The sequence below is a fragment of the Nerophis ophidion genome, linkage group LG11 (genome assembly GCF_033978795.1).
Source record: "Nerophis ophidion isolate RoL-2023_Sa linkage group LG11, RoL_Noph_v1.0, whole genome shotgun sequence".
NCBI classification, from domain to species: Eukaryota; Metazoa; Chordata; class Actinopteri; order Syngnathiformes; family Syngnathidae; genus Nerophis; species Nerophis ophidion.
This window is the reverse complement of record NC_084621.1, coordinates 67,157,353-67,178,134: the sequence shown is the minus strand read 5'-3', so window position 1 is coordinate 67,178,134 and position 20,782 is coordinate 67,157,353. Positions and strand designations below refer to the sequence as shown.

The window sequence follows — 20,782 nt, the reverse complement described above, 5'->3', positions numbered from 1 at the left end:
CACATTTACCCATTCACACACACATTCACACACTGATGGAGGGAGCTGCCATGCAAGGCGCCAACCAGAACACATCAGGAGCAAGGGTGAAGTGTCTTGCTCAGGACACAACGGACGTGACGAGGTCGGTACTAGGTGGGAATTGAACCAGGGACGCTCGGGTTGCGCACGGCCACTCTCCCCACTGCGCCACGCCGTCCCTATATATAGTATATATATATATATATATATATATATATATATATATATACACATATATATATATGTATATATATAGTTTATAGTATTTATATGTGTGTGTGTGTGTGTATGTATGTGATTATGTATGTATATGTATGTATATATATGTATATGGATTGTATATATGTGTGTACATATATGTGTGTGTTGTGTATATATGTGTGTGTGCATATGTATATATGTAAGTGTGTATGAATTTAAATGTATTATATATAAATAATATATAGCATCTATGCAGCAAACACTGAATTGAATTATATTATATGTATTATTGTATTATATTTGTGTATATATATATATTGTATATGTATAGGGGTGGGACCAAATAAGTTTACTTCTTCCCACTCCCTTTTGAGCCAATCTTGACATCTACAAAAGATGAGTCACATGTAATGTTTTCAATGTAGGTGTATAAATAATGTATATATATTAGGGGTGGGCAAATTAATGCGTTAATTACGAGTTAACTCATCAATCTATTAACGCCGACAATTATTTTATCGCACATTTGCGTATGTTGTTTACATGCTTTTATTTTGCTTACGCCTTTTCTTAACAAGATGGCGGCGCCTGGACAGGCTTCGGCGTCGAGGGGCTCTTGGTAAAGATGGAACATTTTTGGACAATTCTGCAAATGTCATGGCTGGCTTACAGCGTGGTCACTCCGGGATCACTTACGACCGCCAGACAATTCTGGATGTGGATAGATCGGGCCGTTTTGGACTGAATGAGGCGTGCTTGCTAGACCGGCTAGCTAGCATGGGAATACTTTGCCGGCTACATCCAGCGGCCTGTGAAGCAGCGGAGTATATGTGTTGTACGTCTATTTATGAATAATGCAGACCAGGAGTGTTGGCTGACTTCTTAACGTTTACTTTCAGAGCGTGCATATCACAACATACAAGATGCCGTCATGGCGACACAACCTATACCGGGCTACCGCGTCACTCCTGTTGCATGCTGGGTAGGGTAGTTCTTTTTTTTCCCTGGCTCATAACATCACAATATAGTACCATGTATATGATGCCTTCAGTTTATCAAAGCACCAAGCAAACAATCGGAAAACTCCCATCATATCAATTCCTAGATATGGTCATAATTATTTTAAGTGCACTACGCAGAATAAACACAACATTATTAATATTGCTACTATGGATAATTTGATCAAAAATTCCCTAAAACAGCCCACTACCTATAATATAGGTTTTTTAAACATAAGATCCCTGATAAAAAAAAAATGTTTCTGCTGTTACCTCAGAAATTGCCTGTTCAGATGTTATGATTGTGGCTCAGAGATTTGTATGTAGATTATATTTATTTTCCATAACAAACAGGATAACTTAAATACCCTGGCAGTGGCAATAAGCTTAAATGTTTGTATTTACATTTTTTGAGTTGATTCTCATAAAATATGCTATTTAACTGCTACTGTTTAACAAGGACTGATTTAAATTGTGTTTGCACAACAAATGTTTTGGCGCTTTTGTTCATGTGGGAGAATATTCCAATAAAGGTGCACTACACACTACTTTTGAATTCATTATTGGGCGTTGCGTATACAATGCAGTTAATCGCGATTAATCAGAGAAATGGTGCGATTAACTTCGATTAAAATTTTTAATCGTTGCCCAGCCCTAATATATATATATATATATATATATTTATTTTGTATTTTATGTCATTCTTTTGTTTTGTTTGCATGGCTAAAAATAAACCATTCATTCATCCATTCACTGTAACATAACATAAACACAACAAAATAAATACCCAGAACCCCTTGCAGCACTAACTCTTTCGGGACGCTACAATATGTTTTGATATTTACCTCGGAAGGCTGCAAATAGAAAAGAGGCATTACATTTGTATTCAAATTTTATTTGGAAAGCCATTGATATTTTTTAATTATTATTATTATATTTGAAACTCGATTTTGCATGTCACTATAAAGTTATATAAGCCTTGCTTGTTCAATGTTCAATGCAAAACTTGTTTGGGTCCCTATTAAAAGGTTAATTTGTTCAACCTTGGCCCCCTTTGATCAGTTTTAAATTTTGGCCCAATCTGTATTGGAGTTTGACACCCCTGGTGTAGATGGCTTGTAGTGTATGATACAGTATACTGTAAATATACATTGCCTCGGCTGGTAAATGCTGGGTGCTAAGGTATACAAGGGCTTGACCGTCTCCAGGATTTACGAAACATTTCATCACATTGCGTAGGTGTAAGTAAAGATTTGATACAGGGTCAGGTGACAGCCGGCCCCAAGAAGGCGACTGCTTCATTTGACCCTTTAATGCAACTTATGGTTAGGATTGGCAGAAGGAACTGGGGGTAAAAGAAAAAAAAAAAAAACACAAGAGAGTGGGATCGTGACCTAAATCGAGGTTCATGTTTCACTGAAAAAACAGTTTTGGCTTGATCCTTCCTTGAGAGAGAAGTGACAGATATGCAAAGGTATGTCAACATCACTGGAAGGGTTCTCTGGTTCGACCGCTCAGAATCACACACATTGTTACACACAAAAAGTTGGCTTGTGCATTTCTCTCCTTATGTTTTATAACTACAGTTTTCCCTCGCCACATCGTGCTTCCAAGTTTGCGATTTCACTATGTCAGTTTTGTTTTGTTTTAAAAAAGAAAATTAAGCCTATTCTATGTATTTTTGGACTAAAGCATAAAAATCAATCAATGTTTGCTTATATAGCCCTAAATCACTAGTGTCTCAAAGGGCTGCACAAACCACTACGACATCCTCGGTAGGCCCACATAAGGGCAAGGAAAACTCACACCCAGTGGGACGTCGGTGACAATGATGACCATGAGAACCTTGGAGAGGAGGAAAGCAATGGATGTCGAGCGGGTCTAACATGATACTGTGAAAGTTCAATCCATAATGGATCCAACACAGTCGCGAGAGTCCAGTCCAAAGCGGATCCAACACAGCAGCGAGAGTCCCGTCCACAGTGGAGCCAGCAGGAAACCATCCCAAGCGGAGGCGGATCAGCAGCGCAGAGATGTCCCCAGCCGATACACAGGCGAGCAGTACATGGCCGGATCGGACCGGACCCCCTCCACAAGGGAGAGTGGGACATAGGAGAAAAAGAAAAGAAGCGGCAGATCAACTGGTCTAAAAAGGGAGTCTATTTAAAGGCTAGAGTATACGAATGAGTTTTAAGGTGAGACTTAAATGCTTCTACTGAGGTAGCATCTCAAACTGTTACCGGGAGGGCATTCCAGAGTACTGGAGCCCGAACGGAAAACGCTCTATAGCCCGCAGACTTTTTTTGGGCTTTGGGAATCAATAATAAGCCGGAGTCCTTTGAACGCAGATTTCTTGCCGGGACATATGGTACAATACAATCGGCAAGATAGGATGGAGCTAGACCGTGTAGTATTTTATACGTAAGTAGTAAAACCATAAAGTCACATCTTAAGTGCACAGGAAGCCAGTGCAGGTGAGCCAGTACAGGTGTAATGTGATCAAACTTTCTTGTTCTTGTCAAAAGTCTAGCAGACGCATTTTGTACCAACTGTAATCTTTTAATGCTAGACATGGGGAGACCCGAAAATAATACGTTACAGTAATCAAGACGAGACGTAACAAACGCATGGATAATGATCTCAGCGTCTTTAGTGGACAGAATGGAGCGAATTTTGGCGATATTACGGAGATGAAAGAAGGCCGTTTTAGTAACGCTTTTAATGTGTGACTCAAAGGAGAGAGTTGGGTCGAATGAAAAATGGATAAATGAACTAAACACATCAGTACTGCAGTCGTACTGACCACTACATTAAACATGAATGTGCTGTCCAGTATCACGTGCACCGACTCAGCCTTAGGGAGAATTTCTATATTCGATTAAACAAGTGTGAAGGTGACTATGTGTGTGTTATTTTGTGTCGAAAGAGCTCTCTCATAATGTACAAAAAATACATTTAAAAGGTCTTAAACTGCATTGCTCTAGCTATTGATTTATAATTTATAAAACGGTCATGTCCAATATCAATTAACTGCGATAAAAAAAAGGGTTTTCTGTACTGAATGTCTATTAAAGGCCTACTGAAATTAGATTTTCTTATTTAAACGGGGATAGCAGGTCCATTCTATTTGTCATAATTGATCATTTCGCGCTATTGCCATATTTCTGCTGAAAGGATTTAGTAGAGAACATCGACGATAAAGTTCGCAACTTTTGGTCGCTAATAAAAAAGCCTTGCCTGTACCAGAAGTAGCAGACGATGTGCGCGTGACGTCACTGGTTGTAGAGCTCCTCACATCCTCACATTGTTTATAATCATAGCCACCAGCAGCAAGAGCGATTCAGACCGAGAAAGTGACAATTTCCCCATTAATTTGAGCGAGGATTAAATATTTGTGGATGAGGAAAGTTAGAGTGAAGCACTAGAAAAAAAAGGAGAAAAAAAGGCGACGGCAATGGGAGCGATTCTGTCAGAGTTATTTGATGACGAACCCCAAGATGCAGAGAAGGAGGGAGGCATTTTGCAGGAAAACATACTTTAATTTAAAATACTAGAACAAACAAAGGGTACGAACAAAAAGCACGCACGTATGCGGATATAACAAACTAAGGGCTATGAACAAACAAATCGGAAGCAGGGAACAAAAAACAGTAAGCTACAAACATCTACCAAATATAGCTTACCGCTACGCTGCAATCACACGACCAGTAGGAATGACAAGTAGAAAATGACATTGAGATGTCAATAATCCAGCCCTGACTGGAGGAGAAAACAGGTCTTAAATAGTGGCTGGCTGATTGATCCCAGGTGTGGCCAGGTGCCAATTAGCCACAGCTGAGGGTTACACAGCACTCAGGGAGACAAACAGGAAACAGAAACAAAATAAGAGTGCTGACAGGAACTAAAGACAAATGCAGAGGAAAAACTAATACATAGACCAAAACTGACAGGGACAAGCCTGACAGATTAATATGTTATTAGACACATTTACTAGGATAATTCTGGAAAATCCCTTAAGTGCTTATTTTGTTAATAGTGTTTTAGTGAGATTATAAAGTCATACCTGAAAGTCGGTGACCGCCAGTGTCTCTGAGAGAAGCCAGCTGCCTTTTTGACAGCTGCTGCAGGAGGACGCTAACTCCGCACAAGTCTCCGGTAAGAGCCGACTTATAATCACAATTTTCTCATCCAAAAACTTGCTGGTTGACATGTGGTAGAGAAACATGTTCGCTAAAGCTTCACAACAAACAAAGAAACAACAGCTATGTTTCGGAAGTCCACCGCTTTCCACCAACAGCATTCTTCTTTGATGTCTCCATTATTAATTGAACAAATTGCAAAAGATTCAGCAACACAGATGTCCAAAATACTGTGTAATTATGCGGTGAAAGGAGACGACTTAAGTGGTGCCTGGCTAAAATGTCCGCTCAACCAGTTACAAACACGCGTCATCATACCGCAACGTTTTCAACAAGAAACTCAGCGGGAAATTTAAAATTGTAATTTAGTAAACTAAAGCGGCCGTATTGGCATGTGTTGCAATGTTAATATTTCATCATTGACATGTAAACTATCAGACTGCGTGGTCGGTTTGTAGTGGCTTTCAGTAGGCCTTTAAGTAACAGCAGGCATTGTAAATAATGTCACTTTTTCACTTGAGACAGTAGGAATGTGAATCACATGGCCACATGCGTCGCGGTTTGCCTGACACATGAAATGTGACAAAATGTGGGGGTGCACTATCCCCTTTAGCCGCCAGACGGCAGTTTAGTGTTGATTATCTTCAAATGTCTTCTGTTGAAATTCTAACCTTGACCACAGCGTCTGTTGCTAAAGTGCATCCTGAAAGTATTCACAGCTATCACTTCTACATTTTGTTATGTTAGAGCAGGGGTAGGGAACCTATGGCTCTAGAGCCAGATGTGGCTCTTTTGATGACTGCATCTGGCTCTCAAATAAATCTTAGCTGACATTGCTTAACACCATAAGTAATGAATAATTCCGCTGGTAATCACGATATTAAAAATAACGTTCAAAATATTAAAAAAACTGTTATGAATTTTAATCTATCTATTCGTTTTCTACCACACCTTTTCAAAAAATAATGTTATTAAAAAGAATTAGAGACTTATCCATCCATCCATCCATTTTCTACCGCTTATTCCCATTCGGGGTCGCGGGGGGCGCTGGCGCCTATCTCAGCTACAATCGTCTTTGGTATGACTCAGCCGGGGTTTGAACTCACGACCTAATGATCTCAGGGCGGACACTCTAACCCAGGGGTAGGGAACCTATGGCTCTAGAGCCAGATGTGGCTCTTTTGATGACTACATATGGCTCTCAGATAATTATATTTATATAGCGCTTTTCTCTAGTGACTCAAAGCGCTTTACAAAGTGACACTCAATATCTAAGTTACATTTAAACCAGTGTGGGTGGCACTGGGGGCAGGTGGGTAAAGTGACTTGCCCAAAGACACAACGGCAGTGCCTAGGATGGCGGAAGCTGGAATCAAACCTGGAACCCTCAGGTTGCTAGCACGGCCACTCTCCTAAACGAGCTATGCCGAGTAACCGTGTAATACTCTTCCATATCAGTAGGTGGCAGTCGGTAGCTAATTGCTTTGTAGATGTGGGAAACAGTGGGAGGCAAAGTGCAGGTAAAAAGTTGTCTAATGCTTAAACCAGGGGTAGGGAACCTATGGCTCTAGAGCCAGATGACTTCACCTGGCTCTCAGATAAATCTTAGCTGACATTGCTTAACACGATAAGTAATGAATAATTCCGCTGGTTTCAAAAATAACGTTCAAATTATAAAACATTCTCATGCATTTTAATCCAACCATCCGTTTTAAGAAGGCGGGGTACACCCTGAACAAGTCGCCACCTCATCGCAGGGCCAACACAGATAGACAGACAACATTCACACACTAGGGACCATTTAGTGTTGCCAATCAACCTATCCCCAGGTGCATGTCTTTGGAAGTGGGAGGAAGCCGGAGTACCCGGAGTAGAACCCACGCATTCACGGGGAGAACATGCAAACTCCACACAGAAAGATCCCGAGCCTGGATTTGAACCCAGGACTGCAGGACCTTCGTATTGTGAGGCAGACGCACTAACCCCCCTGCGACTTATTATACTAAAAAAATGTTGGTCTTACTTAAAAAAATGCACGCATTTAGTTAAAAAATATGATATGGCTCTCACGGAAATACATTTTAAAATATTTGACTTTAATGGCTCTCTCCGCCTAAAAAGGTTCCCGACGCCTGTGTTAGAGCCTATCCTGAAATGGAATACATTCAATTCTACAGAAAATAACCCATTTTGACAATGTGGAAAGTATTTTTTTTTTCTATTTATTTAGCTAATTTATTAGAAATAAAAAACTATGAAAAAAATCACATGTACGTGAGTATTCAATAATTTGCTGATGCATCTTTGGCAACAATTACAGCTTCATTTCACACCTATCTTTGGGCATTTTCACCCATTTTTCTTTGCAGCACCTCTCAAGCTCCAGCAGGTCGGATTGGAAGCATTGGTTTTTAATCTAGAATGTCTCTGTACATTGCTTTTGATTAAAACGTTCAATATCAGAAATAGGATAAGGAAAAAGTGATTCAATTTTGGGAGTCCGGATTCGGATATTCAAAAAATGTTTCCTCATTTTTGGGGCAGGTTTGCGTTCTTTCTCCACAGATTGTGTTCACATGATTTCTTATGGAAAAAACTGTTTCGGTTTGCGTTGGACTTTTTGGATATGATTGTATTAGATCGAAAACCAAAAGTTTGACTGTGGACTTAATCTATTCATCTAATTTATATGATCATACGTTTACAAACTTTCACCGTCTCTTTGGAAAAGTGGAAAAGCAATCAAATTGATCAACTAAATGTTACTTTTTGGATTTGTGGGTATTTATTAAGTCTTTCTATTGTTTTGTATTATAAACTGTGAACTGTAACTGAGGAAGAGCTAGTCAAGTACAGTCGGTAAGAGTGAGTTGTGAAGTGAATTATATTTATATAGCGCTTTTCTCTAGTGTCTCAAAGCACTTTACATAGTGAAACCCAATATCTAAGTTACATTTAAACCAGTGTGGGTGGCACTGGGAGCAGGTGGGTAAAGTGTCTTGCCCAAGGACACAACGGCAGTGACTAGGATGACGGAAGTGGGAATTGAACCCGCAACCCTCAAGTTGCTGGCACGGCCGCTCTACCAACCGAGCTATACCGCCCCAAGTTCATGTTGCATTAAAAAAACAATAACCCAGAAAGGCCAAGTATACGTACCGATAAGTGGAAATGGAAAATCGGGGTTTTTAAATAAGATATTACAAACTACTTGGACTTGGAGAAGGCATTGGACCGTGTCCCTCGGGAAGTCCTGTGGGGAGTGCTCAGAGAGTATGGGGTACCGGACTGTCTTATTGTGGCGGTCCGCTCCCTGTATGATCAGTGCCAGAGCTTGGTCCGCATTGCCGGCAGTAAGTCGAACACATTTCCAGTGAAGGTTGGACTCCGCCAAGGCTGCCCTTTGTCACCCATTCTGTTCATAACTTTTAATGGACAGAATTTCTAGGCACAGTCAAGGTGTTGAGGGGTTCCGGTTTGGTGGCCGCAGGATTAGGTCTCTGCTTTTTGCAGATGATGTGGTCCTGATGGCTTCATCTGACCGGGATCTTCAGCTCTCACTGGATCGGTTTGCAGCCGAGTGTGCAGCGGCCGGAATGAGAATCAGCACCTCCAAGTCCGAGTCCATGGTTCTCTCCCGGAAAAGGGTGGAGTGCCATCTCCGGGTTGGGGAGGAGACCCTGCCCCAAGTGGAGGAGTTCAAGTACCTAGGAGTCTTGTTCACGAGTGGGGGAAGAGTGGATCGTGAGATCGACAGGCGGATCGGTGCGGCGTCTTCAGTAATGCGGACGTTGTACCGATCCGTTGTGGTGAAGAAGGAGCTGAGCCGGAAGGCAAAGCTCTCAATTTACCGGTCGATCTACGTTCCCATCCTCACCTATGGTCATGAGCTTTGGGTCATGACCGAAAGGATAAGATCACAGGTACAAGCGGCCCAAATGAGTTTCCCTCTCCCTTAGAGATAGGGTGAGAAGCTCTGCCATCCGGGAGGAACTCAAAGTAAAGCCGCTGCTCCTCCACATCGAGAGGAGCCATTTGGTCAGGATGCCACCCGAACGCCTCCCGAGGGAGGTGTTTACGGCACGTCCAACCGGTAGGAGGCCACGGGGAAGACCCAGGACACGTTGGGAAGACTATGTCTCCCGGCTGGCCTGGGAACGCCTCGGGATCCCCCGGGAAGAGCTGGACAAAGTGGCTGGGGAGAGGGAAGTCTGGGTTTCCCTGCTTAGGCTGCTACCCCCGCGACCCGACCTCGGATAAGCGGAAGAAGATGGATGGATGGATATTACAAACTAATGTTCTCACTAATACACAATCTTGAAAGAAAGATGAAGAAGACATTAAGACGGAAGTGTGTATCTACCTGAGAACTCGTGTCCTCTTCAGTGGACCTTTGTGTTGTGCCTAACAGTCCTATTTTTTTTTACGAAATGTGTTACTGACCAAACAAATACAGTGGTTTTCCTTATTTGTTTCTGTTATTTATTTTACTTTATTGTTTTTTTAGACACTGGTTTATGACCATTAGGATAAGGGTGTGTTTTTATCCATGGGAATACTTAAACAAATCCAGCCCTTTTTGCCACAACAATTTTCTCTCCCTTCTTTGTTTTGTAAGGTCGATCCTATGTCCAATGAGTCCTCTGCGGAGTGACAGAGAGAGAGGGAATGGGAGAGAAGGGGGACAGATTTTAACGGCACAAAATTAAAGTTTGTGTGCCTGCGGCAGTCGTCAGCTGGGACACAGACTTCATACCACAGCTATGAGGACAGGCTTGAAGCCTTAAGCGCAGTGGACATTGCCATTGGCTATTTTTATGACTAGGACAGTTCTGTTTTTATAGATCCATCTATAAACATGACATATGTTTATTTCTTGTGAGAAAAAACACAATGCACAGTATTGCCTTGGTTTTTGTCATTAATCTGTTCCAAAAGACTCATCCAGGGGACGGCGTGGCGAAGTTGGTAGAATGGCGGTGCCAACAATTGGAGGGTTATTGGTTCAATCCCCACCTTCTACCATCTTAGTCACGTCCGTTGTGTCCTTGGGCAAAACACTTCACCCTCGCTCCTAGTGGGTCCTGGTGAGCGCCTTGCATGGCAGCTCCCGAGCTGTCAGTGTGTGAATGTGTGTGTTAGAGATGCGCGGATAGGCAACTATATAATCCGCAACCGCATCACCAAAGTCGTCATCCACCCGCCGTCCACCCGAACCAACATTTTATCAGGACCGTACCCGCCCGCTGAAATACATCAGAAGTCGGCCGCCTTTACCACTCACAGAGCTATTTACACCTGTTACACAGAGTAATGAAAACAATTGGAGCCGCTAACGTTCTCGCGACTATCCGATAGCGTTCATCCTGATGACAAGAATATGGGCGTGCTGTGAAGTCATTGCTTTTGACGCCTTCAACAACATGTACCAACCGATTGTTAGTCCGGCAACATGTTGTGTGCAGCTTCCGCAATCACACGTACAAGATTGAAAGGCATACTGGGTGATACAGAGTACACTGATGGTTGTGATATAAACAACTTTAACACTTACTAATATGCGCCATGCTGTGAAGCCACACAATACCAGATTGACAAACACATTTCGGGAGAACATCCTCACAGTAAGACAACAAACGCAACACAACAAATACCCAAAATCCTTTGCATCCGTGACAATCCCTGAATATATTTTACACAGGATTCTGGGTATTTGTTGTGTTGCGTTTATGTTGTGTTACTGTGAGGATGTTCTCCCAAAATGTGTTAGTCAATCTTGTATTGTGTGGCTTCACAGCGTGGCGCATATTACTAAGAGTGTTAAAATTGTTCATATCACAACCATTAGTGTACTCTGTGTCACCCAGTATGCCTTGCAGTCGTGTGCGTGTTGCCGCGGAAGCCACACACAACATGATGCTGGACTGACAAGCAGATCCTACATGGTGAGGGTGGCAGAGAAGAGGACTGTTGACAAACTAGTGAGCATCCTGGATGATGCCAGTCACCCTCTGCATAGCGTTATCAGTAGCCAGAGGAGCCTGTTCAGTTCTAGACTGCTTCATCCCAAGTGCAGGACTAATAGACTCAAGAACTCCTTTGTCCCACACGCCATTAGACTGTACAACTCCTCTCTGGGACGGGGGGCAGGGGGTACTAGGATGACAGGGGATGCAAAACAATAACAGTGCAATACGTTTTCATAACATGGTCACTACTGCCTACTTTGTCTTGTTATATTCTTATTTTATTGTTATATTTTTATTCCCATTATTGCTTTTTAGTTTTTATTCTCACTGTAATATTTCTCTTTTTTGTTTCCATTTAAACCCCCATTATTTACTTTTTACTTTTATTTAAATTGATCTCAACTCTGTACACTGCTGCTGGAATTTTAATTTTCCTGAAGAACTCTCCTGAAGGAATCAATAAAGTACTATCTATCTATCTATGTTGTAGAATGCGACAAAGCCAATGGCTTCATAGCACGCCCTAATACTTATTATCTGGGTGACTGCCGGCAGTCATCCAAGAGAATAATAGCGTCTCCTATTGTCTTCTTCGCTTTATGACACGGGTCTTAAATGGCTCTTTGAATGGCAAAAGATACCGATCCCAGAACCATGTATATCAAATATTTCCGGATGGTTCAACCACCACCTGCCCGAATCTAATTAAAATCTATTTTTTCGTCATGTCAACCGCCCGACCCGCGGTTTATCTGCGGACTCCGCAAATGAGACCGCAAACCGCGCATCTCTAGTGTGTGTGAATGGGCGAATGTGGAAATACTGTCAAAGCGTTTTGGGCTCCTTAAAACGGGGTAGAAAAGCGCTGTACAAGTACAACCCATTTACCATCCAAACAAGATCACAAAAAATAAATTTTTCCCCCCATAAAACCAATTAATCTATTACAAACACACAAAAAAAACATGTTTTATAGAGAGTAATGTTTTGAAGTACATGAATGAAATGGATAAAGCAGGGGTGTCAAACTCCAATACAGAGTGGGCCAATATTTCAAACTGAACAAAGCCGCGGGCCGAGGTTGAACAAATTAACCTTTTAATAGGGACCCAAACGAGTTTTGCATTGAATATTGAACAAGCAAGGCTTATATACAATAACTTTATTGTGACATGCAAAATCGAGCTTCAAATATAATAATAATAATTAAAAAATATCAATGGCTTTTTAAATAAAATTTAAATACAAATGTAATGCCTCTTTTCTGGTTGCAGCCTTCTGAGGTAAATATCCAAATATATTGTAGCGTCCCAAAAGAGTTAGTGCTGCAAGGGGTTCTGGGTATTTGTTTTGTTGTGTTTATGTTATGTTACAGTGCAGATGTTCTCCCGAAACGTGTTTGTCATTCTTGTTTGGTGTGAGTTCACAGTGTGGCGCATATTTGTGACAGTGTTAAAGTTGTTTATATGGCCACCCTCAGTGTGACCTGTATGGCTGTTGACCAACTATGCCTTGCATACACTTTGTGTGTAATAGCCGCATATATTATTCGAGTGGGCCTGCACGCTGTTTGTATGGAGGAAATGCGGACGTGACGACAGGTTGTAGAGAATGCCAAAGGCCCTCAATATTGTTGTCCGGGTGAAAATCGGGAGGATGCTTGCCCCGGGAGATTTTCGGGAGGGGCACCGAACTTCGGGAGGATTGGCAAGTGTGAGAAATTGCGGTGTTACAGCGGCACTGTTGCTGTTTAATAACGGCGGGCCAGCTGTAATGTTAATTTGATATTGCCTCAAGGGCCAAATTAAATTACACGGCAGGCCAGAGTTTGACACCCATGGGATAAAGCAGCGTTTCTCAAAGTGTGGGGCGGGCCCCACCTGTGGGGAATAGAGACATGACAGGTGGGGCGCGAGGAACGGGAGGGAATTTCACTTAAAAACATGTTTTTATTATTATATTCTTGCGGCGGCAATGACCAAGAAGAACGCGGAGTTGGAATGTAATTACAAGACTTTATGTACATATTTATATACATATTTATATCATATTTACATATTTATATAAAATGTAACTACAAGCTCCATTCACAGACAGAGTCCCACTGCTTTTATGAGCGGTCAAGCGAGTCAAAAGCCAAATTTTTTGTTTAGTTTTTATCTGTGGCGGCCGTAATTCTTTCGTGGCGAGCCGCCACAAATAAATGAATGTGTGGGAAACCCTGAATGTTACTTGATGTTCAATAAATTTGAAAATTTGGTTAGCCCAGGATTTTTTAATAATGAATGAGGGAAAAACGGAAATTTTAGTTTTTGGTCCGGCCCTCACTGACTTGGGACCATTGCAACATGATGTGCGTCCCAAAGTCAGCAGCCTTGGCGTCACTATAGACAGCCATTTTAAACTAGACAAACAAGTCAATGGCGTTTTAAAATCGTGTTTTTATCACCTTCGTCTTTTAGTAAAGGTTAAACCGTTTTTATCTTTTAACCTTTTTGAACAAGTGGTGCATGCTTTTATTTCAAGTGGCCTGGACTACTGCAATGCACTTTATGCTGGCATTAGCCAAAAAGCTCTCTCCCGGTTGCAGTTAGTCCAGAACGCGGCAGCACGACTTTGAACAGGGGCCAGGAAACGCCAGCATATAACCCCAATTCTTCAGAGTTTGCACTGGCTCCCTGTTCATTTTAGAATTGATTTAAAACATTGCTGTTTGTTTTTAAATCTTTACATGGACTGGCACCTCAATATATCTCGGACCTCGTCCAAATTTACATCCCTGCGCGCGCTCTGAGGTCCGAGAGCCAGTTCCAGCTCGTGGTGCCAAGACCAGACTTAAGACCAGGGGAGACAGGGCCTTCTCTGTGGTCGGCCCTAAGCTCTGGAACACTCTGCCCCTCCATCTTCAAACTGCTTCCACAGTGGACTCTTTTAAGTCTCGTCTTAAGACCCACTTTTATTCTTTGGCTTTTAACACTACGTGAGTTGTGTGGTCCTCTGTTGTCCTCTGTGTTTTTTTATACACTTTGATTTCTATTTTACTGTTTTAATTGATTTTACCCTTTAAAATAGTTTTTAATCATATTTTTTTTTATATTGTTTTTATTGGTTTTATATTTATTTATTTTTTGTTTTTATTCAGTCATTGGTGGAGCATAATATATATATATTATATATATACTTTTTTTTATTTTATTTTATTTATTTTTTTTACGATTGTTTTTAACATGGCTGTGCATCACTTTGGAAACGTTATTGCTGTTTAAATGTGCTATATAAATAAAGTGGATTGGATTGAAAATGTTAAGCTTGGCATTAGCGTTCTGTTGTGGCGATGGGGGGCAGGTGGGGCTTGAAAACTCCCCCTTGTCCAAAGTGGGGATGACAAAAAAAGTTGAGAACCACTGGGATAAATGAACATTTAACGTTATTTTTACTGGCAAACATGGCGATGAGCGGAAAGAAGGGGAGCCCTTTATCAACTTAACTTTTCATACTAGCCGCTGTTTGTTTCCTCAATGAAACTTCATTGGAAACTTCTGGTACAATCACTGCTTTCTGTCCTGTCTCTCCCTTAAACCACTTTTGAATTTAATATTATTGCTCACTTTTTTAATCAAAGTTCTGCCGCTTGCAACTTTCTTTATTTATTTCACTGCTGCACAAAATAAAATGCAATTTTTCTTAAAAAGCACAGGCTGCAAATACAGAGTGTGCTCGAATGCCTCATGAGTACACGGGAGAGTAAGGAGACAGATACGGAGTTGTTAATCACTCTGAGTTTTATGAACAAATAAAACACACACACACGAACACAGTAAGAAAGATGATAAAAGAATTTCGAGTCATGAATTGTAAAAGAAAATCGAATTTTGAAGTGAAATGGAGCCACTTTATAATGTCAATCAATCAATCAATGTTTACTTATATAGCCCTAAATCACTAGTGTCTCAAAGGGCTGCACAAACCGCTACGACATCCTCGGTAGGCCCACATAAGGGCAAGGAAAACTCACACCCAGTGGGACGTCGGTGACAATGATGACTATGAGAACCTTAGAGAGGAGGAAAGCAATGGATGTCGAGCAGGTCTAACATGATACTGTGAAAGTTCAATCCACAATGGATCCAACACAGTCGCGAGAGTCCAGTCCAAAGCGGATCCGACACAGCAGCGAGAGTCCCGCTCACAGCGGAGCCAGCAGGAAACCATCCCAAGCGGAGGCGGATCAGCAGCGCAGAGATGTCCCCAGCCGATACACAGGCAAGCAGTACATGGCCACCGGATCGGACCGGACCCCCTCCACAAGGGAGAGTGGGACATAGAAGAAAAAGAAAAGAAACGGCAGATCAACTGGTCTAAAAAGGGAGTCTATTTAAAGGCTAGAGTATACAAATGAGTTTTAAGGTGAGACTTAAATGCTTCTACTGAGGTAGCATCTCAAACTGTTACCGGGAGGGCATTCCAGAGCCCGAACGGAAAACGCTCTATAGCCCGCAGACTTTTTTTGGGCTTGTGAAACCCAATGTGTAATAAAGAATTAAGATAAAGAAGGTGACCCTTCTTTATCTTAATTCTTCTTTATGTGCCTTCTTTGTATAGCTCGGTTGGTAGAGTGGCCGTGCCAGCAACTTGGGGGTTGCAGGTTCGATTCACACTTCCGCCATCCTAGTCACTGCCGTTGTGTCCTTGGGCAAGACACTTTACCCACCTGCTCCCAGTGCCACCCACATTGGTTTAAATGTAACTTAGATATTGGGTGTCACTATGTAAAGTGCTTTGAGTCACTAGAGAAAAGCGCTATATAAATAGAATTCACTTCACTTCACAATGTGAAGCCCCACGTGTAATAAAGAAGAAAGATCAAGAAGGGGAGCAACACTACTGTATTCCAGAAATAAATTGCGGCAAATGTTTCATGAAATTCAGTCGTTTAGGTATCTTCACAGGACCAACGCAGAGGCAGAACTATTTGGGGAGATGATGTTCAAGAGCAACAAAAACGTACCACCAAACAACCATTAAAGAAATACAACCCTTTCTTTTATCAGTTTGATTATTTGTATAACCCTGCAAAGCAATTAAGTGTGTGTGCTGAGGCGGACATCTTGGCACACATTTATCATCAGGCTTAATAAGTTAGCTGATTATTTTGGCAATGTTGCGCCGTTACTTATTTATCTCCTTTCACAAATCACATTTAATATACTGTATCACAAACACATGATAAAACAACATATGACAGAACCACATTTTTTAGAAAGACATTTGGCTCATTCTGATAATGTTTTCGAAGACATCCTGAAGATACAGGAGGTCATTTTGACTCATTTCAGACATGAAGATTTCAAGTTCCCACATGTGTGTGTGTGTGTGTGTTTATCTGTGTTGGAGCGGGTGAAGTAAGTGCAGAGATTAACCGCAGTCAATGATTAATACAACTTGACTTACTGCGAGTAATTATGGCCATGTCTTTTCTCAGCTTTGACTTTCTCACACTTGTCGTTGAGTACATGGGATCGTGAAACGTGTTCAACGAGGACTCACGCATGTGCCCCAGAAGGCCGGCCCACCCTCCGCTAACCTCAAAACCACAAAGGGGTTAAATACAATCAATCTTCTTTACCAACACTGTCAGGGCAGGGGAGCATACTTTCTTTCCACCGTTTGCACCAATGTGCATGGCTCTGTTCACTTTTGGACAAGATGAACATTTGTATTTTTTTGTTGCAGATTGTACAAACAAATACACACCTCAAAAGAACAAAAACAATGTACCTTTTCTTGTATGATGCTGGACTACTTATAAGAGACAACTGCAAAGAATAAAGTGGGTTGGATGTCTTCTATGATGTCAAATTATTTACTTCCCTCTGTCCTATCTATAAACTCAACGGAGGAAACATTTAGGGTGAACCCTTCCATGCCGTACTGTGAGAGGTAACTGTATAGAACAAGAAAGTTTGATCACATTACACCTGTACTGGCTCACCTGCACTGGCTTCCTGTGCACTTAAGATGTGACTTTAAGGTTTTACTACTTACGTATAAAATACGACACGGTCTAGCTCCATCCTATCTTGCCGATTGTATTGTACCATATGTCCCGGCAAGAAATCTGCCTTCAAAAGACTCCGGCTTATTAGTGATTCCTAAAGCCCAAAAAAAGTCTGCGGGCTATAGAGCGTTTTCCGTTCGGGCTCCAGTACTCTGGAATGCCCTCCTGGTAACAGTTCGAGATGCTACCTCAGTAGAAGCATTTAAGTCTCACCTTAAAACTCATCCGTATACTCTAACCTTTAAATAGACCTCCTTTTTAGACCAGTTGATCTGCCGCTTCTTTTCTTTTTCTCCTCTGTCCCCACATCCCTTGTGGAGGAGGTCCGGTGTGATGACCATGGATGAAGTACTGGCTGTCCAGAGTCGAGACCCAGGATGGACCGCTCGCCTGTGTATCGGTTGGGGACATCTCTACGCTGCTGATCCGCCTCCGCTTGGGATGGTTTCCTGTGGACGGGACTCTCGCTGCTGTCTTGGATCCGCTTTGAATTGAACTCTCGCGGCTGTGTTGGAGCCACTATGGATTGAACTTTCACAGTATCATGTTAGACCCGCTCGACATCCATTGCTTTCGGTTCCCCTAGAGAGGGAGGTTGCCCACATTTGAGGTCCTCTCCAAGGTTTCTCACAGTCATCATTGTCACTGGCGTCCCACTGGGTGTGAGTTTTCCTTGCCCTTATGTGGGTTCTTCCGAGGATGTCGTAGGCGTAATGGTTTGTACAGTCCTTTGAGACATTTGTGATTTAGGGCTATATAAATACACATTGATTGATTGATTGAAGTATACAAAACCAATCAATATTGTTCTTCATATTCTCCCTATAAGGTGGTAGTGTGACGTCATGTCATTTCTAATAAAATAGGTTAAAACTAGATTTTCAGCTGTTTCTCATTACATTATGACTTTTTCTTTTTCCATTTTTTTTGTTTATTTTATTTCAACAATGTGCCATGGTTTTGGTAATGTAAACTGAGATTTTGCCCCAAAATAAATCCTTTCAATATTATGTACATTACATGTTGTGCAAGTTACCGTATTTTACGCACTATAAGGCGCACCTAAAAACCTCAAATTTTCTCAAAAGCTGACAGTGCGCCTTATAATCCGGTGCGCCTTATATATGGACCAATATTGAACCACAACAGGTCTCGCAACTATGATAAGCAGCCACCGACTTCATTTTCCCCCGTAGAAGAAGAAGTGCGCTTCCTCTTCTACGATAAGCAGCCGTCGACTTCATTTTCCCCCGTAGAAGAAGAAGTGCGCTGGGATATATGACTGCGGAAGGTGTGCCGGTTCTGTGTGTTTATGTAAAGAACCCAAAATGGCTCCAATGACACGCTTACGACGCAGAGTTAAAACTCGAGGCGATCAGTCACTCAGTGAAGACGGAAATAGAGCAGCAGCGAGAGAATTTAACATTAACAGCAGCGACACTGACTCCTTTAATGACGACTTCGACGAGACTGAGCATGTTGGATGCCGTATTCACCCAACTGTTTGATTCGAACACTGAAGAAGAAGAATTTGAGGGATTCGTTGATGAGGAATAACTTAATAAAGGGGGGGGGGAATTATTTTTTTAAATATTTTTTTTCCCTTTGTCATGAAAAAGGGAGGTTTTGTGGGGTGGGTGCACTAATTGTAAGTGTATATTGTGTTTTTTATGTTGTTTTAATAAAAAAAAAAACGTTTTTTTTAATTAAAAAATCATTAAAATTAATAAAAAATTATTCTGCAGCCCGGTACCGGGCAGTGGCCCGGTGGTTGGGGACCACTGGTGTAGAGGGAGAATGCAGGGTGCTGTGTAGGAGACAAAGGCAGAACGGAGCGGAGCAGCTTGTTAAGACTTTAGGATAGGCGGCTACTTCATATGTTCGTGTGTAACTCGTTCGGTACTCCTCCGCAGCGAACCGGAACCCCCGTACCGAAACGGTTCAATACAAATACACGTACTGTTACACCCCTAATATTAATGCGATAAACTTGGAAGTGAAGCTCTGAATGCTAGCACATTTCGCAATTAATAATGCTTTATACACTATTTGGTAGTGACTAGAGATGCGCGGTTTGCGGTCACAACCGCGGAGTCCGCGGATAAACCTCGGGTCGGGCGGGTGACATGACGAAAAAATAGATTTTAAATAGATCCGGGCGGGTGGCGGTTGAACCAATTCGGAAATATATATTGTAATAATCCCAGGAATGTAGGCTCATACAACTTCTTGGTTTGTCTTGTCTTTATTGCACAAGATGTAATACAACCACACAACAGCTCTCATGTCTCTAACGCTTTTCCCGGGACAACTCGAACTCTCACTTCCTGTCGATAACGTCACTTCCCTATCCCTCCCGGAAGTCCCGCCCCCCAGCCAAAGTCATTGGCTAACACCCCGTAGCCAGCCGCTACATTATACATAGTTCAATGTTATGTTGAAGAGGTTCATTAAGACTACTGACGTGTATTTATAAATGGTTGATTTATACAGACTAGTAGGTAAAGTGTTGTAGCTGACAACTCTTGATGGTACAATCCATATATCACATCACAGACAACGTGACGCTAACATCACGTGACACCTCTGATGAAGGCTGCAGAAGCAAGGTAGCCCAAACTTGTCAAGTACAACACTTTACCTTACTAGCCTATAGAAATCAACCATTTATAAATAGTTCAATGTTGTTACCCACATACGAAAAACAAGCAGCACTATTTGAAAGAGTATGTGGGCATACTTTTATTTTGAAGTGTCTCGTTTGGTCTGTCGACGGATGTAAGGAAGCTACTTCCGGCTATGAGTACACTTTTTTTTTGATGTAATGAGAAGGGCGAAAGACTATAAAGTGTCACAAGGACTTTAAACGTTTGGGCTATAAGAGCCAGAAGATCACAATTTTCTCCTAAAAGAAGCATGCAGGCCAACGAGGTATTTGTTCGTCATTTGTTGGTATTTTATTTGGTAAAATGTTTGATCCACATGCTGTGCATGTTGTTATTTTTACATTTGTAACGTGCTTTATTTATCACAGTTTTTACGGTGAATTTGAAGGGAAATAAGCCTTCAAATAAATCAGTTCAAGAAAGCCATTGTGTCTGTGCTATTTGGAGGGAGTTACACTTTCTAACCTCACTAATGCCTTGCATCATCTATATTAGATATATAACAACGGGCGGGTGTGGCTTCGATGAAATGTTGGTTCGGGTGGATTGCGGGTGGATGACGACTTTAGTGATGTGGTTGCGGATGATATAATTGCCTATCCGCGCATCTGTAGTAGTGACAATACTGACAAAACAGGAATGAATGTATTCGTTGCATGTCGGTATTGACTTGATATCACGGTATGGTTCTTGACAACCCCAATTTACTGTAAATTCTGATACCAATTGT

The 20,782-nt window shown here is 41.7% G+C and overlaps 1 protein-coding gene across 3 annotated transcripts in view; it reads right to left on the bottom strand.

Moving 5' to 3' along the window:
* LOC133562376 (intermembrane lipid transfer protein VPS13B-like) overlaps positions 1-20,782 on the bottom strand; it is an 819,661-nt gene that overhangs the window by 149,926 nt on the left and 648,953 nt on the right. The gene's annotated exons all lie outside the window — the stretch shown is intronic.